We start from the raw sequence: 25,183 nt of genomic DNA on the forward strand, positions 1-25,183 counted from the left end.
ATTTCTTGGGATTTGCTAAACATTTCTGTTTTATTCAATACAGAAACGTTTAGGCAAAGGGATGCCAGAAACAAACCTGGAGCCTAAAGCTTAGGACAGGGTTTATTTATTTGGGCACAGGAAGCTAACACACAACACTCTACCCCCCAGGGAAGCCCTCCACGGAGACATGGCTAACTTGGAAGAATCCAAGACGTGTACATGGGATCTTTTGGCTCAGAAGAGGCTTAAGAAGGAAGGGGGGTGGGGAAAGTTGAGTTCTTGGCCAGGTCAGGATCACTTTCCGCTTTGAATCTGATGAAGTATCAATCAGTAACATGAAAACACTGCTAATATTGTGGAAATAGCCTATAGAACACGGGGAGCTCAAAAAGAGTTCCGTCTTCCTTCAGCCTGAAGGCGCAACCCGCAAGCCCAGGCCCCAAGCAGGCTGGGACAATGGCGAAGGTTCAATGGCCCACAGAGGTGCAGCCAGGCTACCGCAGAGCAACTGCTAATGTGAAAATGACTAGGAACACTCTGGGGTGTAGTCTGGGAAACCGCCTGGAGCCACGGAAACCCAGAGATGAACAGGCTGTCGCAGCTGGAATGAATCTTCCCAGAGAAGTCATCAACCTCCTTATTTTCCAGCTGAAGACACTGCAGCTCTGAGAAAAAGAAAAAGGAGACGTGCCCAACACCACACAGCTAGTCAACAGTGGGCTTTGGAGTATATACCTCACGTGAATTCAGCCTGAGATCCTAGAGCCACATATCCATATTTCCATCATCATGGCTCTGACCCCAGATCAGGGAGTAACAGAAAAGGTGTATCTGAAAAATCTGAATTTACATTCCAGGCCCATCGATTATTAGCTATAGGACCTTGCTGTCCTCGAGGAAAAATAATGTCTTTCTGACCAATATCTCACCGAGTTATGAGTAGTTGAGTAAGAAGGCAAATCGGAAGGTCTTTTGTAAGCCCTCGATTCTACTACAAATATAAGCAGTTGTACCGAACGCACGGAGTTCTTGTGCTATGGTTGCATTGGGGAGGGGAGTGCTTGGCATATAAGTACTCAGCTGGGGTTAGCTATTATTATTATCATCACTAAAAATAACAGTAACCTGGGGTGCTTGGGTGGCTCAGTCGGTTGAGCATCTGACTTTGGCTCAGGTCAGGATCTCACGGTTCATGAGTTCGAGCCCTGCGTCGGGCTCTGTGCTGTAAGTGCAGAGCCTTCTTGGGGTTCTCTCTCTCCCCCTTCCCCACTCATGCTGTCTCTGTCTCTCTCAAAAATAAATAAATAAACTTAAAAGTTAAAAAATTTTTTAAAAACTTATTGTAGTGTTGACTGTATTTCCTATACTGTACTCTTTATCCCCACAACTTATTTATTTTGCAACTGAAAGTTTGTGCTTAATCCCCTTAACCTTTTTGGCCTGAGTATTATTGTTTGTCTGAATGAACAGTGGCGTTCAAGGACTTTCTGAATTCAAGGGCTAATATCTGTCAGCCTCTTTGTATATATTCTTTGCAAATACATCCTTCAATATCCCATCCCAAATGAATCACCTTTCTTTTTTAAACCTATGAGTCACATATTTGATTGTGTTTCCTTCTTTGCTTTGGCTGCTTTGAAGACTAGGGTGAAATTTCTGACCTCCCCTCAGTAGGACTTAATGGCAGGGATTTTAGATGCCAGCCTTATCCCTCTTATTTCTCCCATCCCAAGTTTTCCCTTTGCTCCATTTTCTTCCCTTTCTTGTTATCTTGTTTGTATATTACATCCACTAAACATTTAAAGGTTATTTTACATTCTCTTTTAGAATGAAAGAGTCATAAATAAATAACTTTGAGAGATGCTCAGTTAACACTACTGATTATTGTAACACACTAGAGCCTAGAATTCCTTCCTTTCCCCCTTCCTTCCTTCCTTCCTTCCTTCCTTCCTTCCCTTCCTTCCTTCCCTCCCTCCCTCCCTTCCTTCCCTTCCTTCCTTCCTTCCTTCCCTTCCTTCCTTCCTTCCCTCCTTCCTTCCCTTCCTTCCTTCCTTCCTTCCTTCCTTCCTTCCTTCCTTCCTTCCTTCCCTTCCTTCCTTCCTTCCCTCCCTCCCTTTCCTTCCTTCCTTCCTTCCTTCCTTCCTTCCTTCCTTCCTTCCCTCCTTCCTTCCTTCCCTCCTTCCCTCCCTCCTTCCTTTGTTTTCACTGTGACATCTGGCTTAACATTTTCCTTGAAACAGGAAACCAAATGGCAAAGAAATACTCAGTGTGGGTCTCACTCACAACCATGAATATCAGAGGACAGAATCTTCATTTCTTCAGGGCTTCTGACCAGTAAAGAAAACAACCAAAATCTTAGATTTCTGAGTGGCAGGCCACATTTTACCTTGGATGCTTCTAGCAAAACGTCTATTTTTAGAGAACAAGACATTTGGGGGAAATGTCATGATTAAAGAATATTCAGATGAAAGGAAATGTTTTTTTTTTATTTTCTCCCTATTTAAAGTACATGCTCATCAAAGAAAAGTTGTTATGTACTGTATGGACAAGCAGTAAAAATATTAATCAATAGAAATACATAGGAGGAAATATTTTAAATATTAGCCTAAAAAAGAGGTACAAATAATAGCTATTAAAAGTTCTGGAGGCTGCTTCTGCTGTATTTGCCTTCATTTATTTTTCTATTTTCCATGGTATGAATAGGGTCCCATATCCTGACTCAGCAAAACTTGGAACCATGGGCTCCAATGTGGCCTTTGGGGACCTCTCATCACATCACCCACCCTTGTGATTCAGGAATGCAATTTTTTAGCATTGTGGGCAGGATGAACATCCTCTTTCTGTGGCCACTTTGAAGACACATGTAGTTTCCTTTGCTTGCAGTTCTCTGGTGACTCACGACAAACCTGACACAGGGGCAAGAATTCTGTGGTCTCCCATGCAGTCGGGACCTTCATATGGAGACCATGAAGCTCTGATAAAAAATCTCATTGAGGTAAAACAGCCTGGCAGGTGCTTATGACTAGTCCCAGGTTTGTCTTTTTTAACTGGGTAGCCTGTTTTTGTATTTATTTGTACCCAACTTATACCAGTACAGGGATTCAAGGAGGGGGAGCTTTTTTTTTTTAATGTTTATTTTTGAGAGACAGAGAGAGACAGCATGAGCGGGAGAGGGCAGAGAGAGAGAGACAAGGAGACCCAGAATCGGAGGCAGGCTCCAGGCTCTGAGCTGTCAGCACAGAGCCCAACGCGGGGCTCGAATCCACGAGCCGTGAGATCATGACCTGAGCTGAAGTCGGACGCTCAACTGACTGAGCCACCCAGGCGTCCCAGGAGGGGGAGCTTTTAAAGGCATGCACAAATAGGATAAGAATAAATATACCAAAAAAAGCTGAGGCAGAAGGAAAATAGATAAGAGAAGGGAAATAAAAAGGTAAGGTTGGTACAAAGATTGCATTCCTGTAAGGTCTTGTCCAATAGCTGGAGGGAGGTTATAAACTGGTCTGAGCTTCCAAATTGCCAAGACTGAGAAGCAAGCAGGATGGGCCATCAAAATCAGTGTGTGTAATTCCAACACACACACACACACACACACGCCCTGTGTCCCGGCTTTCCTGGTTCTGACTGCTGACAGAGAATCTTCTTGGGGACTGTTGCTGAGTCTGCCTGTGCCCTTCTTCATTATTTCCACACTCAGTTTGCTGCTCTGAAGGCGCTGTGCTGTGATGCCCAGTTGCTTTGTTCTCACTGGGAATGATCTGGAATGATCTGCAAGAGCTGCTGAAGCAGCCCTCAACTAATGATGAAAAGGAGGGCCAATGAGCCAGCTTCCTTGATCCTCTGTTGGATAATTCTGAGTTATGTGCTACCCTGACTCCCAGGGGTCCCTCCCAGGATGGAATCCCAGGTGCACACAGTAGTCACTGGCTCCATAACACAACTGTCCTGGGTGCCTCCTCTCCCCACTACTGGGGTTTCCTGAGTCCATCTGCCAAACAAATCATTTGCACTCAGGGTGCATTTGCTTGGCTCAGGGTCTGTACCTAGGGGAACCAAACCAAGACGGGGACGTGATGCGATCTAGTGAGATGAAGCAGACTCAATGACAATTGTCACGTGCTGCCTCTTATAAGGACCTCTAATATAGCCAAGGGCAGTCCTGCACACTCAATGCCACGGCCACCCACTTACTGCTCTGGGGGAGGTCCACTTGATAGAACCCACTTTTGGCATTGCTGTGTGAGCCTGAGGCAATAACTATTTGCCCACAGATTTCTAATCCCTCACAAGACAGGGGTGGTCCATTGATCCCCTCTGGTTCTCAGATTCCTTGACATAAAATATGCCACACCTACATACGCTTAAGTTTTTAGGGAGAAAACAAATCACAGTGCTCCCTGCTGAAGTGGAATTTTTCCGAGAATTCCAGCCTGTTTTGTTCAAGCCCTCAGGCTTGGAAGACGGAGGGGTCTTGGAGGAGAGAAGAGTCAGTGTCTGGAGCAGCCATCACATCTCTCCATGTCATGACCAAAGAGGTGTGAAGGGCATGGGGACAGAGGGGGCAAGGACGAAGGGGGGCCTTCTAGGAAAGAGGACAATTTATAAACCAAAAGAGGAAACAGTGAGGCCTTCTGGAGGCATAGCGAGTCTGTTATAACCAACAAGCTTTGGCTGCAGGGTAGGAAGGAATTATGTGGCAAAATGGTCTGAGAGATCAGGTCTGTATTACAGAAACTCAGGGCAGGATGGTCTCAGCCAGTGTGGCTGGGGAACAAAGAGAAATCCCTGTTGCAGCCTTTACAAGTTATGTTCAGCATGTTGCTGACCTGTCTAGCCCAGCTGTCTCATCCAAAAATGGGAAAATAATTCCTACCACAGAGGGCTCTGCTGGGATTAAATTGAGAGTCTCTAACACCCGAACACAAAGTAGATGCTCAGTAAGTACTGCTGTGGCAATCTGTTGACCGATCCTGAATTAAAGAAATACACAGACATCTCTGATGACAAACCTCTCAACATTTAGAAAGTGGGCATCATTACTCAGAGCTATTTCAAAACCAGTGTGTGTTTTTATTTGACTAAATCCCATAAAGAGAAAACACACACAACATTCAAACCATGCACTGTTATAGAATGACAATGCCTGAAGGGTCCTTAAACTCACTATTGAATTTCAGCAAAGAAAATTCTAACAGAAAACTAAATGAGATGGTTTCCCTGTGACTTTTAAGTACTAGCTGTGGCTTTATCGAGCTATTCCTCTCCCTGGACCTCAGATTTCCCATAACCAACATCGAGGGGCACTGGGCCAGAGGCACTTGAGTAGCCTATTCATGTCTTTGGTCTGTTTTAATTCTAGGACCCCCTGGGAAAGCACAGAACGGAGTTCTTTGTGTGGCCACAGAGTTACTTCCGTCTGTCATCATGACGCTTGTGTCCTGAGCACCTCAGAGGCCGGCTTAGAGTATCTAAACCTTAATGACTCCTTTGCTTTTCTTCCCTTGTCAATAAATTACAGGGTAATGTTTTTCTTCTTGTTACCATTCTCTATAATTTATGTCCTGTGGTCTCAGAGGTTCCTTTAAGGCCCAGGAAAATCTGCCTATTCTGTCCTCAAATTCAACGTTGGTTTGCAATTAAAGTTACAGTAGAGACCCTGGAGCAGACACCAGAGACAGAAGGTCTCTCCCGTCACTTCCAACGAATCCTTCAGGGCTCAGCTCCAGCTCTCTGTTCTTGTGAAGTTCTGGCCTGTTAATGTCTCTTACTTCTCTAAGTCATTTCAACTGATGGGCTTTCTGTACTCCATGTAATTAGCGCCTTATTATATACTTTGCTAGGTTCTAATTGTCTGCATCCTATAATTGAGCAGTGGGATGCATGGGGGTAGATTATTTTCACTGGCGTGTGCGAGCAACCTAGTCTCGTATGGGCTTTGGAATCAGACAGAAGGGGTCCAAGTCATGGTTCTGCTCTTAGGACTGTGTGATCTGGGTCATATGATGTGGGCACATCTGTGATGTACATATAATGGACATCTGTCATTTTTACCTGCCGACTAGACGTGCAAGTCAGACTACACCTCCGGGGACTGGCGCATGGCTTCAGTACACATTTGTCACATAGGATGAAGAGTTTAGGCACCAACAGGATACATTTAAAGGAGACGGGAGCATTAACTAGGAAGAAGGAACGCTGGATAGCAAGGATACTCTTTTTGAGGCTGGACAAAGCCATCTCTAGCTAGGTTACTGACAGATACACTATAAAACATGGAAATCAGAGGCCACGTAAGTACTTATGTTAACCCAATAAAAATGTGTGGACTTAAAAAAAAATGTACTGTCTTTCTACTTCAGTGTGCTTTCTTTCTCAGGAATGAAAGCCAAAATAATTAAGCGTTATTTGGCTTAACCATTATGGTGTGTATCCGGCTTTAAGCCTTGGCTTAGAATTCTGTTAATCATCAAAATGCTTCATGATTAGAAGGCTCCCTTCATCCAACAATCCCAAGTGCTTACTCATAGTTCTTAGATGTTTTCAGTGGCATTTGGGATTTCAATTCCCTTTGAATGGGTTTTCCAGAGCTTTTAGAAAATATGGTTCCAAAGGAGCCGCCTCCGGGGTACTCGCTGGGTCTTCACTACCTGAGGCTCCGGGGGAAGATTCCTGGAGTGGTTTTGCTAGTGGGGCCCCCGGCAAGACTCTGCTGCACCTCCTGTCTCTGAAGGGTGCCCTCATCAGTCACGACACAGCTTTTCTACTCCAGTCTGACATGAAGGCTCAATGAATGTGTGCCACATACGTGTACCTGGTGTTCAGTGCTGTGCTCCACAGGACGAAGCAGGACGCAGGAATGGTTTCCCAGCCTTGGCTTACTGGGAGACCAGATGTTCATGGGGGAAACTCGGAAGAGAGCAACTGAGATCAAACCAGATCCGAGGCTTAATGTTACAGAATGTGCCAAAGCAGGTGGGGCTCTGGGACCAGATAGTGTGCAAGGGCATCCTGGAAGGGGTGGGATTGAAATGGGGTCGGGGGAGGTGTGATGAAATGGACACAGCACCACATCCAGTCACTGCTTTACTGCTACAATTCCAGGGGCAAGAATGCTAGAACGTGAGGTCAGGATCTTCGTCTGATTGGCTTGCTCACTGATCCATGCCAACCACTTAGAACAGTGGTTTTTTATTTTATATTTATTTTTTATTTTATATATATATATATATATGTAAATATAATATATTTATATGGCAGGCTCTCTGTAAATAGAGTGTCGATGAATGCAGTAGACGCCTGGGATCCTCCCCTTTCCCCTAACTCCCCACCAACCTTCCAACAGACTCAGATGGTTGGGGTACAAATCCAACCATCCCTATGGGGTCAGCATACTTGGGGAACAAACCGTATACAGCTGAGGTCTCTTACAAATAGCTTTGAACACATTTAACATGTCTGGTTTAACTGCTGAAAGCCACAACCGCTCTTTCAAGTTACCCCCAAGCTTTCACTCGCCCAGGCTCTCAGATGCTACAACTAGGCCCATCGTGCTTATGTTGCTTCTAGACCATTTGCCCTCCAGTTCTGGGTTGAGCAACTGTGCGGTCTTGAGCCAGCCGCATAACCTCTAAAAGATTCATTTTCCTCCTATGTGAAATTAGTGGGTTGGACTACATTATCTCTAAGGTTCCTTCCCAAATAATGATTCAAGAGACTGGAATTTGGTATTTAACACCACTTTCTGGCTCTCGGGAAAAAAGCGTGTTTTTTTTTTGTGGGTTTTTTTTTTTGTTTTGTTTTTTTTTTTTTTTTTTTTGAGCTCCAGATCCACCCTTCTGCTGAGAAAACCACAGGGACCTCCTAGCCCTCCTTCACCAGCTGGGAAGGTGTGGCCAACCTGTTCCGGCCTTAGGTATTCTGCGTTTGCTCTCTCTCCTTTTGCCACCGCCCATCCCCATCTTCCCATTTTAAAGCATCCTAGATCTTTTCTTCTCCTTTCTCTTCCACTCAGAGCCCCTGACTCCTTAAGATTTGGTTAAAGCATTGGGGCCACGTTTTGGAACCCTGACTCTAAACCTCCTGCTACTCTGTCTGTTTTCACGCTCTCCCCAGCTCCATATTCGTTCCCTCTCATTCCCCCTTTCACTTTATATTCTGCTTGCCTGTGAGGACTACCTCCTCGTGGCTTTCCGCAATTCCTCTGGCCTGACCGAAGAACCCTCCTCCACTAGGCTTTAGAGATCGGATGTTTTTACAAGGACAGCTGCCGGGCACTGAGCATCCCCTGTGCCCAGAACGCTTTCTGGAAATTACCTCCTCGATCTTCGCTAAAACTGTATGATGTTCACATAGTCCTCACCATTTTAAAGATGACACAATGATGCTTAGGGAAGTAAGTCCCACAGCCTGCCCACTTGAGAATAGGCAGGACTGGAGATTCAAGCTCAGGCTTGTGTGCCTCAAAGCCCGGGGGTCTTCTCACACTCTGCCAAAGACGTGAACCCCGTTCAGGCAGGGGTTTGCGATACGCACTTATCTTTTCATGGTCACTCCTAGATCCAGAGAATTTTAAAGTTGAAACATATTTAATAAATCATTTAGTGTTAGTGACTCCTAATAGAACCTAAGAAATATAAGAACATACCCACACAGAAGGAAGGAATGAAACAATTACATGGAAGAATGCACACAGATTATAGACATCTATAATAAAAATGTAAGTATATCTTTACAAGCTTCCATGGCACATTTATAAAAATTGATATACTGGCTACAAAGAAAGCCTTTTTCTGCGGCTGAAACTGTACTGTGCACAATATATCCTCAAGCTGCATTATTTTCCGCTACACGCACTTGATGTTCTAGCCAAAAAAACAAAAAAACAAAACCACCAGTATTTACCATGACCTAAATATGGCCTTATCTTTCCCAACTGAAACACCTTTCTTTATTCATACTGTTTCTGAGACTTGAGATGACTTCATCTGCTATCTTTCTAGGGAACTCCTAAACATTTTTCAATCCTGTCTTAAATATGGCTGTTCTTAATCCTCACGATAGGGCATGATACGTTTATTAGAAGGATTTGTACCTCAGCTTTAACATACTTGTTGGTACCCACCTTTAGAGGACAGATTTGGGGGGTGGGGTCTCGCCTCCTTATGAATACCACAGCACTTAGCACAAACCTTATACACAAAACAGCACTCAGTATACAGTTGCCGAATTTAATTCTGAGTTACTTACTTTGCCTTGGTGCAGAGTGGAAATAAAAAAATAACAATTGTAGATAGGCAGATTTGAGTACATTCTAATATAAAGCACTTGGTCTCTTACATCAGTTACTCATTCTGTACCTTAAATATGCCTGGGTTGAAATTTTAGCATTCTTTCTGTCAGTTCATATGAACTTTCTAAGCTAAAGTAAATAAATTTATGAATATGCTGAATCAGGAAATATGGTTTTTTTTTAAGTAAAAAAATGTTTTTAAAGGAGAAATGCCTAATTGAGTATGCATGCCAACAACACAGTACAAGAAAAGAGGGAAGAAAAAAAGACACCCACTATAGCATTAGTTTTGAGTCTAAATAGATTTTTCCATTTATTTTGTGACTTTCTATTAAGGCAATAATTTCTAGCAAGCAAATTTTCTCAAAAAGCATCAAATAAAATTTGTTTGAACCTCTCATCGTATGCCAGCCACAATTAATCACTCTTCTCTAATGTAGCTGAGCTGCTTAATGATATTAGCTACACAAGAGGAAAGGAAAGTTAAAGGAAGGTGCTAAGGTCACCCTCTGTATTGGTATAAATCTTTACAGTTCTACAAAGCACTCGCATTGACATGATCTTATTAATATTCCTTATATGCCATCGAGATAAGTATTATTGCCATTCCCATTTTACAGATGAGGATATAGAAGTCTAGAAAGATTATTTTCCCAATAGACATATGTTGGGAGAAAAAAGGAAGAAAAGAAGATAAAAATGTATCTCACAAAGGGTAAAGATGACAGGCTGAGCAGAGGCATTTGTTTTTCTCTTTCCTTTCCAAAATGCCATTCAAATGGCAGAAAAGATTCATGTGTTGTAACAGCAACTATAAAACAAGAAAGCATACAATCAGAAGGTTAATTTTTTGAGGAATTTTTGGATATTAGAAAGTTTATGCTGGCAAGAGACCACAGCAGAAGAAATCACCAAAACACACTACTGCAGAGTTAGAAGAATTCTAAACTCAGAAACCACAGGTACAATGAGCAGGAGGAGGTGCTATCAAGTCAGAATGGTCATTAATGTCAAGGACAGGACTGCCTACAGAACAGTAAGGTGGGTCCCACCCCATCTCCTCCAGAGGCCAAGAGAGCAGCTGGTGGGAGATTCAACATGTCTGTCTCAACTACTGACAGATGAAGCAGGCAAATGTTAGGTAAAGATACAACAGACTTGAACAGCTCCATCCACAACCTTGATTCAACAGATAAAAGTCCCTGTACCCAGTTATCCGGAATGAACATTTTTCTGTTCTGCTCACTTGGAATGTTGACAAAGACTGTCCATATACTAGGCAACAGCATAAGTTGGGACAAATTTCTAAAAGTCAATCTCACAGATACCATATTCTCTAATTGTGATGTGACCAGATTAGAAATGAACTTGGGCCATACATCTGAAAATATAACTAAATAAAGCATGGGCCAGAGAAAATATCATAATGACAATGTTTAAAACTACTTAAAGCCAAATAATAATAAGACAGGCTACTCTTGAATATTGATTTTTAAAAAGTCCTCTAAACAAAACAGTCACATGTAGAATTCATTTAATAAAAATAGAAATACATTGGGATGTCTGGGTGGCTCAGTTGGTTAAGAGTCTGACTTTTTATTTTGGCTCAGGTCATGATCTCACGGTTCATGAGTTCAAGCCCCACATCAAGCTCTGCATGGGCAGCATAGAGCCTATTTGGGATTCTCTGTCTCTCTTTCTCTCTCTGCCCCTCCCCTGCTTGCACGCTCTCTCTCTTAAAAACAAATAAATAAACATTAAAAAAAATAGAAATATATCATAACCAAGTTGATCCATCTCTGGAATGCAAGGATGGTTTAACATTATATAATCTGTGAAATTTATCATACTGACAGAGTATAGAAGGAAAGCCATATGTTCCTCTCAACAGAGAGAGACCATGCATTATATAAAACTCAATACCTGGGGGTGCCTGGGTGGCTCAGTTGGTTGAGTGTCTGACTTTGGCTCAGGTCATGATCTCATGGTTTGTGGGTTCGAGCCCCACATCAGGCTCTGTGCTGACAGCTCAGAACCTGGAGCCTGCTTTAGATTCTGTATCTCCCTCTCTCTGCCCTTCCCCCTCTCGTGCTCTGTCTCTCAAAAATAAATGTTAAAAAAAACTCAATACCTGATTATGATTAAGAAATAAATCTCTTGGCAGACCATGAATAGAAGAGGATTTGTCAACATGATAAAGTACACATCCAAACACTTGCAGCTAACTTTATTTTTTTTAGCTAGCTTCATTTTTAATGGCAAAGTATTAAAAGAATTCCCTTTAAATCAATAACAAAATAGCATTGCCTCTATTAAACATTTTACTGGAGGTCCCCACCAGAGAAATAAGAAATTAAAAAAAAAAAAAGACCATAGGTGGGGTGCCTGGGTGGCTCAGTTGGTTAAGTATCTGACTTCAGGGCAGGTCATGATCCCACCCTTCCTGGGTTTGAGCCCTGTGTCAGGCTCTATGCTGACAGCTCAGAGCCTAGAGCCTGCTTCAGATTCTGTGTCTCCCTCTCCCTCTGCCCCTCCCCTGCTCACACTCTGTCTCTCTTTGAAAAAAAAGCATTAAAAAAAAAAAAGGCATTGGGTGTCTGCGTGGTTCAGTTGGTTTAGCTTCTGACTCTTGATCTTGGCTCAGGTCATGATTTCATGGTTTGTGAGTTTGAGCCCTGCATCAGGCTCTGTGCTGACAGCATGGAGCCTGTTTGAGATTCTCTTTCTCTCTCTGTTTCTCTCTCTGCCCTTCCCCTGCTTTGAGAGAGGTACTCTCAAAATAAATAAATATTAAAACAAAATTTAAAAATTAAAAAAGGTATAAGAATTGGAAAAAAGAAAAACTCAAAATGGTCATTATTCACAGATGATATATAATTATGTACTTAGAAATTATAAAAGTTCCCATAGGCAACTGATTTATATTAATAAATGAGTTTAGCAAGTTGCTTGGGTATAATACCAATTGTGATTCTAAGCATTAGCAAAACAAAAAAATTAATTTAAAAATATAAACAAAACTTACAATACCAAATGATAACAAGATAGCTAGGAATACATCTAAAATTAAAGATGTACAAGACCTTTATGTAGAAAATTGTAAAATTTTATTGAAAAACTTTAAAGAAAATCTAAACTAATGTAAAGCTTATAGTATGCCCATGGATAAAATGGCTCAACATTGGAATGTTAGTGATTTCAAATTGATTTATATATTCAATACATTTCTGATAAAAATTTCTAAAGGATTTTTCAAGGGAAATTGGTAAGTTCAAATTTCACAAAGAAGAGCAAACGTCTAAAAATAGCTAACACGCTCCCAAAGTATAAGTAGAGAGATTTCAATAAAGGGCTCTACAACAATTGATTACCAGTATGAGGAAGAAATAAAATTACCCCCAATATTCACATTATTCACACATTATTCCTATGGAAAAAATTCAGTTCTAAGTGTATCAAAGACATAAAGGCAAAACTTTAATAATTTTATAAAAGAATATAGAATAATATCCTTATAACCTTGGAACCAATAATTTCTTATGTAAGACACAGAAAGTGTTAATATACAATGACTGTTAAATTCAAGCACGCTAAAACTGAGGACTTCTGTTTATCAATAGATAGTATGAAATTTTAAATTCAAGTCACAAACTAGAAAACATTACATGGAATAAAAAGCAAAGGATGCATAATCAAAATATATAAATAACTAAACCAGTAGTGAAAAAGAAGAACCACATTAAAATCAGGAAACAGACATGAACAGGCAACTCACAGGAGAAGAAACATGAATAGTTTGTATCCATGTAAATATCACACTACAGCAATAGTTGTTCATCAGAGAAATGTCAACCAACATACACTAATAACATGTTATATCTAATGTACCAACAAAAATTAATCTGTCTGATGATGCCAAATATTGACAAGGAGGTAGATAACTGAGAACACTTAAACAGGGCTAGCAGAAGTGAAACCTTATACAACCACGTTATAAATCAATTTGATATTATCTTGTGGAATTAAACACATACTGTCTGACCAACTAATTCAACTCCAAAGTATACACCCTAAAGGAATCCTTGCACATATATGTGAACAGATGTTTTTTCTTTTTCAATATATGAAATTTATTGTCAAATTGGTTTCCATACAACACCCAGTGCTCACCCCAAAAGGTGCCCTCCTCAATATCCATCACCCACCCCCCATCAACCCTCAGTTTGTTGTGAACAGATGTTTTGAATTGCTCATAGCAGCATCATTTATAACAGAAAACAAACCAACCAAGAAAGAACCCAAATATCTATCAACAGAAGAAAAGATAGTTTATCATAGAGAATACTACGTAGCAGTGAAAATGAATGAACTATAATCCTTGTGTTGAATAAAGGAAAACAAGATACTATGTTTATATAACTCAAAACCAAACAAAGTCAAACAATATATTCATTAGAGATACACATATGTATGATAAAATTACATATATATAAATATTGCATATATATTATAAAATTAAATATATATATATATATACACACACACACAATATATATATTCAAGGCAAGAAAATGACAACCATATTTTCTCTGAGAGGAAAGAAGAGAATGGACTGGGGCACTAGCATTGAGAATGTTTTATTTCCTTAGTTGGGTGGTAGGCTCAGAGGTATTTGTTTTATTATTTTGCTTCATAACTCACTTGTATGTTACATGTATTTTTCTATATATATTAAATATTACACTTTTTTTAGAAATAAAAAGGAGACTAAAATAGGTACTCAAAGACCACCTCTCCCCACAAGGGCTGGCCTTATGATGGAGTTCAACAAACCTTCAAGAAGACGCTGATTCTTCTGCTTTTCAAACTGTTTCAAAGCATGCTAAAAGACAAGAAACTTTTGAATTTCTTTCACAAAACTAGCAAAATCCTTGTCTAGCACAATAAAAGAGAGCCATGAACAAGAGCACTCATTAAAAAAAAAAAAAAGCCCAAAATTCAAAATAAAATATTCACAAATCAAATCCACTAGTGAATTTAATGAATAAATCACCACGATTAAGATAGATAGTTCCAAGAATGTAAAGAGAATCCAACATTAAGAAATGTATTAATATAGTTCACTTTTTAAGTAGATTAAAGGAGAATACCACATCAGCACTTCATGAAGGTAAACAACGTTTAACCAAACTCAACAACATTCCTGATAAAAACTTAGAAGGGAAGCTGTCACTGGATAAAACTAATCCACCTACGACATCTGGCAGGCCTCACACTTAGTGATGAAATATTAGCTTTCCCATTTAAGTGTGAAAGACGAGAATGTTCACTTTCATTGCTCTGATTTAACACTGTATACTGGAAGGCCTAGCCATTGAATGAAGACAAGAAGTAGAGATAAGAGGTACCAGGTATCAGAAAAGCAGCAGCAGAATTGCCATTATTTGCAAGTTGTAGGCACATTCACACATACATATGTAGGCATATATGAACACTCACAGACACACATAATACACACCCTTATGCTTATAAATGTGTAGGAATGGGTCCGGAAGAACAAATGCCAAACTGTTAACAATGGTTTCATCTGGGGAGGAAGGAAGGATTGGGAAGGGAGTGAGGGTAAAGAGGAACGTTTAACTTATGCTTCGCATTTCTTGAATTTGTTTTTATAATAATAGTTTTCCTAATTAAAAAATTTTTTTTTCAACGTTTTTTATTTATTTTTGGGACAGAGAGAGACAGAGCATGAACGGGGGAGGGGCAGAGAGAGAGGGAGACACAGAATCGGAAACAGGCTCCAGGCTCTGAGCCATCAGCCCAGAGCCTGACGCGGGGCTCGAACTCACGGACCGCGAGATCGTGACCTGGCTGAAGTCGGACGCTTAACCGACTGCGCCACCCAGGCGCCCCTAGTTTTCCTAATTTAAAAAGAAAATTCAAAATGTTGAAAGTCATACGGCTGGACATGGTAGACCCAAGGCTCAAACTCAGGTGTTTCATTGCCAAGTTAGTTCCACACGGTTGGCTTTTCATTTTAGGTATCAGAAAGCTGGAGAAAGGTTGAGCCACTGAGAACTGTGCACAAAGAATCAGTAATTATGGGCATTACACTGATACTTCATTTCTATTTGCCACAAATAACCCTCCAGGGACTAATAATAATGGCTAGCTTTTTATAAAGGCTATCACTGCTTACAAAGCAACTCTACAGGGCTGCCTGGGTGGCTCAGTAGGTTGAGTGTCTGATTCTGAGTCTCAGCTCAGGTCACGATCTCACAGTTTGTAAGATTGAGCCCTGCGCTGGGCTCTGCGCTGACAGCATGGAGGCTGCTTGGGATTGTCTCCCTCTCTCTTCCTCTGACCCTCTCTCCCACTCACATGCTCTCTCTCTCTAAAATTGAAACAAACAAAGCAACTCTACATTCATTATTTAAATTATTTTAATCCTTAAAAAGTAATTTCAATAATCCATGAACATGAAAATGTCCCACAGTGTAATCTAAATGACATGTCGTTAAAGGTACGATTCTCATTAAGACTGTAGATACGTAGGGGTGCCTGGGTGGCTGGTTAAGTGTCTGACCCTTGATTTCCACTCAGGTCATGATCTCATGGTCATGAGATCAAGTCCTGTATAGGGCTCTGCACTGGGTGCAGATCCTGCTTACGATTCTTTCTCTCCTTTTCTCTCTGCCCCTTTCTCGCTCCTGCTCTCTCTCTCTCTCTCTCAAAACAAAAACAAAAACAAAAACACAACAAAGACTGCAGATATGTCATTTCTGGAACTTTCAAAAGCACACAGGAAACTCCAACCCTAGGGATCCAGGTAACTGATAAACCTTCTCCCACCACATTCCCTCACAGTGTATGCTTCTGTAATCTGAACAAAGTTTTGTTTCCAGAATACGTCATGCTCTTTCTTATTTCTGGGGCTCTGTAGATGCTTTCCTTCTTCCTGGAATGTCCTCCCTCCCTCTTTTTCCACTTAAAATGCCTACTCATGGGGCGCCTGGGTGGCTCAGTCTGTTGAGCATCTGACTTTGGCTCAGGTCATGATCTTGTGTCTGTGGGTTCAAGCCCTGCATCTGACCCTGTGCTGACAGGTCAGAGCCTGGATCCTGCTTCGGATTCTGTGTCTCCCAGTCTCTCTGCCCGTCCCCAGCTCACACTCTGTCTCTCTCTATCTCTCAAAAAAAAAAAAAAAATGCCTACTCATCTGTGCAGAAAAGAGTTAACATAGCAGACCTGAGTGCTCTCCTTTAAAAAGATCTGCTTATGAGGTTGGTCACTGACTGATGTTTGGAAATGGATTTGGGGAGGGTTCCCACCACTCCCAGAGCTGGTAAAAGTGGCTAACTGTGCATATACTGTACTAATAATAAGGGTTTATGCTGAACACCGTATCTAGCAATCTGGACTGTTGGTACACGGCAGGCAAAGGGTGCTTATGTGGCCAGTCCCCCCAAAAACCCTAAGTGCTGGGTCTCTAATAAGCATACCTAACTGACAATATTTCACATGTATTGTCACAACTCACTGCGAGGGGAATCAAGTGTGTCCTGTGCGACTCCACGGGGATAGGACCCTTGGAATGTTGCCTGGTTTCCTCCAGACTTTACCCATAGAGTTTTTTCTTTATCCCCACCCTAGAGTGGATCATAGCTGTAAGTGCAACCACACGCTGAGTCGCTGAATTGCCGTTAATCACTGAACTTGGGGATTGTCTTGAAGGCCCCCCAAGACACAGCCCTCCAAGCCTCAGTACAAACACGACATTGCAGAGTTTCTCTTCCCTTTGTTAGGCAGGTTGCATTGCTTCTTTACCCCTTTGCCTCTGCTCTTGCAATTAAACAGAATTTCATATTGCATGATCATTAACTGTTTGCACTCTGGGCCCTTTTAAAAGTGTAAGCTCATCAAAGACCTTATCTTTTCCTTCTTTCCTCGGCATCCAGGTGGCACATCCTGGCAGCACCTGGACAGTAACTGTAGTGACAGCCAATCAGTGCTGTTGACTATGTGCCCAACACTGTAAGTAGGAGCTCTGCACATCCTATCACATTTAGCCCTTCCAACCACCCCTTAAAGGAGCTACTATTATTATTCTCATTGTAAAAATAAAAAAAACACAGAGGTTCTAAGGTTAAATGAATGAATGAACCACCCAAAGAATATATCATTCTAGCCCTTAAGGAATCACTTTGCCACATGGCACTCTAGTGCTATGGCTATTAATTTACATGCACTGTGTGCTATGAGCTTCGCCGGTGGTGTTACCTATTACATCATGTGTTATATGCAGTACGAAGTATTTTTTTTTATTATAGCGTATATTTTGTTATTATTGTTTACTGGCTAAGACAGGTCTATCGTACACAGTTTGAAAGGTACACAGGTGTACAGGGCAGTGGAAGTCTCTCACCTGCCTCCACCCCCAGCCACCCCCTTTCCTCTCCTTTGCTGTATATCCTTCTAGAGGGGGGATGAACAAGTATGTTAATACCTTTTACACAAAGAGTAGCATCTCATACATGTTGCTCTGCAACTTGCTCCTCTTACCTGACAAGAAAGACATCCTGGTGGTCATTTCTTATCAGTACATATAGAACTGCATCATTCTCGGGGCGCCTGGGTGGCTCAGTCGGTCAAGCGTCCAACTTCGGCTCAGGTCATGATCTCATGGTTCGTGAGTTCAAGCCCCGCGTCAGGCTCTGTGCTGATGGCTCAGAGCCTGGAGCCTGCTTCAGATTCTGTGTCTCCCTCTCTCTGACCCTCCCCCGTTCATGCTTTGTCTCTCTCTGTCTCAAAAATAAATAAACGTAAAAAAAAAAAATTAAAAAAAAAAAGAACTGCATCATTCTCTTTGATCACCTGCCTTGTGTCTCTTATTGAGGGACATTTAGGTTTTTGCAACAGACGGATAATGAAAAGTGGTTCAGAGAGCATTCTGCACACTTAGAGTGGATTTACATGGTGAAGTATTAGAAATGGAAAAGCTGGGTCAAAGGGCTATTTATCGTTTATTTTTAATGTAAAAAATCGACTTTAGAGTTTTAATTTAAATTCTGGTTCGTTAACATGCAGTGTAACCATAAGTGTGCAATACGGTGGTTCAACACTTACATACACCACAACAGAAATTATTCATAAAGCATAACATTTGCTTTTTTAAAAGGTATAATTCAGTGTTTTTTTTTTTAGTACAGTCACAAGATTGTGCACCCTTCCCCACTATCTAATTCCAAAATATTTTCATTGCTACAAAGAGAAACCCTGTCCCCATTGTATTTAATTTTAATTTTTAATTTTGATAGGTTTTTCCAAATTGCTTCATCAAAGTTTAAAAAAAAAACCAAAAAACATTTTTGACCCACTTCTAGAACTGTGTCAGTTTCTAAGTTGCCTTTCCTTCCCCCTCCTCACATACAACAGTATCTCACTGGTCTTATCTGAGGAGGTTAAGTCCAAATTCAGGAAAGACAAGGCACACTCCCACCCCCACACACCATTCTGCTGCGTCCTGCAAAGAAACTGGATCCCGGCATGTTTCGCACACGGACAAAAGCCCCAAAAGTCCAGCTTGACTTCGTGGCCCTTTACATTCTTTAGGGAATGCGTGCAATCTCTACAAGTGAACGCGGCCACTCTCCTAATTCTGCCAAGACCAACGGCATTCTAGTGACCTCAATGTTTTTACAAGGTCCTAAGAACCTAAATGCTCCTGCCACCGGAAAATCAAGGAAGGAACAGGCCTTCCCTGTGTTTGTTCTCAAACCCATGCACCAACCCCAGACCAGGTTGTTTGTCCTTGGCTCACAGTTACCGGTGCCGACAGTGTCAGCGACAGGACCCCACATAAGGCTTGCTTGGCATAAGGCCCCCTCCTCCCACCACCTGCCAGCCCCTGCTTATCTGGGAAACCGACCCTGAGCTGCTACCCAGAGTCCGCTGCGCGGCCTCCAGCCCCACGCTGAGCCACACCAGCTCAACAACACTGGGAGCACAATGCTTTCTTCCCCCTTTTTTCCTTTTCCTCATGCGTTTTTATGAACATCCACAGGGAAGATAATTAAAACCTGCAAGGAAACCAGCTGGCAGCGCAAAAGAAAATCTTGGTGACTTGGGGACGACGCCACATGTTTATGGGTGAGTTTTGTAAGCAACAGGCCTATAAAAAAAGGAGGCTCTTATAAATAAATGCCACATTCTTCAAAGCTCTGTATAAACTACATTCTTTTTAGGGAGGGAGGGGGAGCTACTGGCATATTCATGTTCCTGCCTCGTCATTTCAATTCCAACGAGGGGAAAGGAATCCTAATTGTACCATTTCCTAGGAGCACAGCAGTGATGTCGCCGAGGCTCTGCACCGGTGTGTGCACGGGTGTAGGTGCACACACACTCAGAAGAGGGACAACAAGGGAAGAGGAAGAGGCACAGGAGGGTCTTTATTTAGCAAAGCGGAACAGAACAAAGGAGCGGGAGAGTGGCACCGCGTCACCTCTGATTGGGTTTTCTGGCTACTAAGCGCATAGACCTTAACTCGAAAGACAGAACTTCTGCCTTCCTCTCCCGAGTGCTGAGTGTTGTCTGAACGGCATCAAGATTTGGGGGAGCCAGTGTAATCCCCTTTCATTTTTCATCTGCCTTGCTGACTGCAAAGAGAAACAGGGCCGCTCGCCTCTCGGCGTGTGACACCGGGCTTGAGGCACGCACATTCCAGAGTGGCCTTCCCCAGGAGCCAGCTGTGTGCAGGTAACTGAAGCCTGCCCTTAGCCTTGCTGTTAATAAGAGTAATTGGTCCGCCACTGAGGGGCTGCTGGAGCGCTGCGATTCGCTCTGCATGGGGGGGCTCCCCATACCATATGCGCATGCAGTGGTGATAGAAATATTTTCCATATGAGCTCTCCTCACACATGCTGAAGTGCTCCAGGCTGAGTTAGGCCGGCCCATTTGTCATTTACTCCACACAGTAAAAAACCAACAGGGAAGTCGCAAACTCCAGCCGCAACTAGAGGGCAATGGTCTGCTCTCAGCTTTCCAGCATCACAAACCCATTCAGTCCCTCCAGCTCCCATTCAAGACCCCGACCCCTGCACAGGCCCAGAAAATATCTGCAGAGCAGAGGACACGGGTAACTAATAGGCTAAAAGCCTGAAACAAATGACCCGTTGCCGCGCACCTCTGAGCCACATTTCTGTTTTGAACCGACCAGCGAGCCTGCTGCTGATAGAGCCACGGCTCTACCCGAAGCCTGGCTTTGGGAGCATTCTTGCTTCCACTGCAGAGAAGGGAAAGTAATCACATTAAGCTTTCAGAGCCTGCTCTGTCCTGACAATGCCAACAAAAGGCAAAGCTGTGATGTGGCCCCTGGCCTTTTTAGGAGATGGACTTTTCACTTGGCTTTTCAAAGAGGAAGATGAGTTCGGGAAAGAGGCTGTCTTTTCATTCATGACCCGGGCACTGATCGGTCTTGGAGACCTTTCGTCAGAGGAAAGAGCAAAAGCAGCGGACAAGCACATTCGTTGCAGGCTTGTTTGCAGGTGAGGGTAGATACACCTAAGTGCTTCCCTCTCCAGGCTACACGGTCCCCCTCCAGTCTCTTTGCCCGCATCAAGACCTGGCTCCCAGAGCATCTATGATGTTCAAAGATGTATTCAGCACACATAGGAGCTAAACCCGTAAGAATAAATCATCCTGCTGGGCCTTAAACACGCCTTCCTGCCGTAGTAGATCTGGGCATAGTCCTAGCCCTGTCATGTATCGCTATTCCTCTTCAAACCTATGACATAAAGTTAAACACAGATTTTTTTTCAAGCACATCCAGGCAGAAAGGGAGGAAAATGTGATGCGAAAGCAGTCAAGAAAAGCAATTCCTCTAGCATGCGTATCCTTTCTGCAACACTGGAGGAAAATTCTCAAAAGGTAACAGTCCCTATCGGAATCTGACATGCACATTTTTTTTTTCTTCCTACAACGGCAGGAGGAGAAATGTGCACGCTGCAGGCATCTGTCACCAAGGCCATGCCAACTCCCCAGTGGGGCAACTGTACAGACAACCTCAGAATGAGATTTTAGAAATGATGGGATTCTCCAAGAAGAAAAGAAGTCTTTCTGGAAGAAAAGGCAGAGCAAGCCTAAAAAAGCAATATAAAGCATTCCTCTTTGCACCCCATAAAAACCCAGCCCCTCTTCCCTCTTGGTAGATAGAAAAGGAAATACCGTGCTGACAAAAATACAACTTCTGACAAGATATTTTATTTGGCTTACCTCTCCCCCAGGTCTTGCTAACACTGCTGTTTGAACGTGGAGCAGTGTTAATATCAGGTAGCTGACAAACATTATTACCCAAAGTTAGAACCACCCTAGAGGAGAACTCCGTCTGCCAAGTGCTAACAGCTAGCAGATGCACTTGTGTCTCGGGATTCCAGCCCTGGAGTTCCGCTAGGCACTGCGCTGGTTCCCTCCGCTCTCCCTCACTGTACTACCCGGAGCTCCGAGCTCAGCCTCTGCTCTGAAGAAAACTGGTAAGCTGATCTCTTCATGTAATAACTTCTCCCGGCTGGGGGAGGGGACAGGAGCCAGCTGGGAGCTGGGGGGCTGCCTTTAACAGAAAGCAGAAAGGGGAGGGACAGAAATGATCAATGTGGAGTTCTGCATCTGGTCTCATTCATGAAAAGGGCCCCAAGGTAAGCACTCCGCACGCAGGGGGAAGACCCCTGCTTCATCAGGCGGCAGGGAGCTCTACAGCCGTGAGCTGGGAGACCTGAAGCCTTCCCGGTCTGGGGTCCGCTGCTGACCGACAAGCTGTCTGCCCGGGTACACTGTCAACCCATTCTGGGCCTTGGTTGGTTTTCCTCCCGGTATGATCAAGGGTTGGGTAGATGACCTCGGAATTCCCTTTTGGTTCTGATTTGAAGGCTGCAGGAATCCAGGCAGTCCAAGGCTGGCTGTGTTATCGAGGGCAGCCTCGAAGGGGAAACACGTCATAAGGGTGCTGTGTGTTCGTGCACTGACCATAGGCGCACGAACGGATGGGAACTGAAGAAGCCACTCTGTCCCCCTCTTGCGATCTCCCTGGGGCACTGTGCCCAACCAAGAGCTTGAGGAATTCTTACAGACTGTGTAAAAATAAATGGTAAGGTGGGAATAATGAAGCCCAGGTGCTAGACGGCACTGGCAGAGAGCACGGAAAAGCGTGATGGTTTTCGAGAAATACCTCTGGGTAGCAAGCATCAGCTTGACCGTCAACATGGGGCTTGGGGACAGAGGGAGCATGGGAGCAGGCTGGGCAGTGGGTCTTGCAAAAGCCTACGGTCTCCTTGCGACACACCCGAAGTGGCCTGTTATTATGAACTAACGGCTCATTGTTTAAAATAGGTTGAGAACCCACCAAGTATTAGATTCTGCTTAGCATGGTCACAAGAGCTCATTCTGATGCGGTGGAACAGCCTGGGCCCTGGAACCAGGGAGATGTCAGTTCAAACCCCAGGTCTACCACTAACTCCCTGGGGGGTCTGTGGGAGGGTATTTGAGTCCAGTGAGCCCCAGCCGCCCCACCTGTGAAATGGGGAAAGGCCACCTGATGGTTTTGACGACTATCCATGAGATCAACTAGGCCCCAAACTTGGCACAGCTCCTGATGCACAGTAAGGGCTGAAGACATCCGCTTTCTCTTTGATCTGAAATAAATATCGACATTCAGTCCCAGAAAGGAAATTAACTCAGGTTGTGGACATTTTCTTGCATTCATTAGGAAACTTCAAACCAACTGTAGTTTGTAATCACCTCGGAACGTTTATTATCTATCACTAGTCACGTGACAAATTACTAGTGGGGGGTTTTTTGGGGGGTTGGGTGAAGGGACTTAGAATCCCTTTTTCCAAGGCTAGAAGAAACAGAGAGTACATCGGAGATAGTATCTCCAGTTAGACAAAGGAAGGATGGAATTTCTTCTCTTCTCCCTCCTCCTTTTCTTCCTCCTTCTCATTCATTATTATTATTATTGTTCAGCCTTGGGTGTGTTTTTTTGCTGCTGACCGAAGGGGCGCTGTCGTCTGCTCAACAACTTCATCAGAAATGCAGGCGTCGTCCAAGGAAGCCAAAGCTCTTGAAAGACCGGGGGGTCTTGTCCAGTCCAGGGTTTGGGAAACTTTCTGTAAAGCGTTCGATAGTAAATATTTTTGGCTTTGCAAACCATGTGATTTCTGTGGCAGCTATTCAACCCTGCGGTCCCAGAACACAAGCAGCCATATACAAAATATACACTAAAGGGCGGGGCTGTGTTCCAGAAACACTTTACTGAAACAGGCAGGAGGCCAGATTTGGCTGTAGTTTGCCAGCCCCTGGTACAGACAACTTCCCAATCGTCCTTCAACCCACTGTAATCTGGCTTTTGACCTCTGCTCCACTACAAGGGCTCTGGAATTGTCTCCAATGGCCCCTGTGTCATAAAATGCAGAGGCTAATTTCATAGGGCTTATTTGACTTCTCTGCAGTGTGAACCATGTCCTCGATTTCTGAATATGATGGTAAAATATACACAACATAAAATTTTACCATTTTAACCATTTTTTAGAGTATAATTCAGGGGCATTAAAGTACGCTCCCATGGGGCTCCTGGGTGGCTCAGTCGGTTGAGTGTCCGACTTCGGCTCAGGTCATGATCTCACGGTTTGTGGGTTCAAGCCCCGCATCGGGCTCTGTGCTGACAGCTCAGAGCCTGGACCCTGCTTTGGATTCTGTGTCTCCCTCTCGCTCTGCTCCTCCCCTGCTGATGCTCTGTCTCTCCCAAAAATAAACATTAAAAAAAAATTCTTTTTAAAGTACGCTCACAATGTTGTGCAACCATCACCACCACCCATTTCCAGAACTGTTTCATCATCTCAGGCAGAGGCAATAACTCCCCAAGTCTCCTTCCCCCAACCCCTCGTAATCCCCCCGCCTCTCTCTCTCTTTTAAAGTGTATGTATTTATTTTGAGACAGAGACAGCGCTAGTGGGGTAGAGGCAGAGAGAGAGAGGGAGACAGAATCCAAGCTGACAGTGAGGAGCCCGATGTGGGGCTCGAACCCACAAAACTGTGAGACCGTGACCTGAGCCAAAACCAAGAGTTGGATGCCCACCCGAATGAGCCACCCAGATGCCCCACCCCTGGTAGTCTCTATTCGACCTTCTTATCTCTCTGAATTTGCCTACTCTAGGTTCCTCATCAAACTGCAATCATACAATATTTGTGCTCTTGTGTCTGCCTTATTCCCCTTTGTGTAACCTTTTCAAGGTTCATCATGCTGTAGTGTGTATCAGTACTTTGTTTATTTTAGGCTGAATAATATTCCATTATATGCATATGCCACATTTTGTTTATCCGTTCCTTTGTTGGCAGGTGGGTGGCTTGTTTCCACCTTTTGGCTCCTGTGAAGAATGCTGCTCTGAACATGAGTGTACAAGTATCTGTTTGAGTCCCTGCCCTCAGTTCTTTGGGGCACATACCAAGGAGGAGAAGTGCTGTATCATACGGTAATTCCACATCTGACTTTTTCAGGAAGACCAAACTGTTTCCCACAGTGGCTGCATCATGTTCTATTCCCCGCAGCAATGCATGATGGTTCCAATTTCTCCATATCCTTTCCAATGCTCATTATTTTCCACTGTTCTGATAATAGCTATCTTAAGGGGTATGAAATACATGCCCTCCTTTCTGAACCACCTTCTTCCCTTAGCTCCCAGACCACCACCCTCGTTTTCCTTTGCCTCCAATTAGCCAACATTCCTCTAACACCAAGAGTCCCAGCTCTATTCTGGGAACTTTACATAGAGTGTGCCACATGCTCCTGACAACAGCCTTATTAGATTAAATAGCTTGCTCCATGTCACAGAATGGGTGGGTGGGCAGAGCCGGTCTTCTGGGCTT

General features: G+C 43.3%; 1 protein-coding gene and 1 non-coding gene across 2 annotated transcripts in view; one reads left to right on the forward strand and one right to left on the reverse strand.

Moving 5' to 3' along the window:
* Positions 1-25,183, reverse strand: part of THSD4 (thrombospondin type 1 domain containing 4) — a 564,456-nt gene that overhangs the window by 175,225 nt on the left and 364,048 nt on the right. The gene's annotated exons all lie outside the window — the stretch shown is intronic.
* TRNAQ-UUG lies at positions 11,203-11,287 on the forward strand. The gene has a single exon. It is a non-coding gene; the product is annotated as a tRNA-Gln (tRNA).

Source organism: Lynx canadensis, chromosome B3 (genome assembly GCF_007474595.2).
Source record: "Lynx canadensis isolate LIC74 chromosome B3, mLynCan4.pri.v2, whole genome shotgun sequence".
Taxonomy (NCBI): domain Eukaryota; kingdom Metazoa; phylum Chordata; class Mammalia; order Carnivora; family Felidae; genus Lynx; species Lynx canadensis.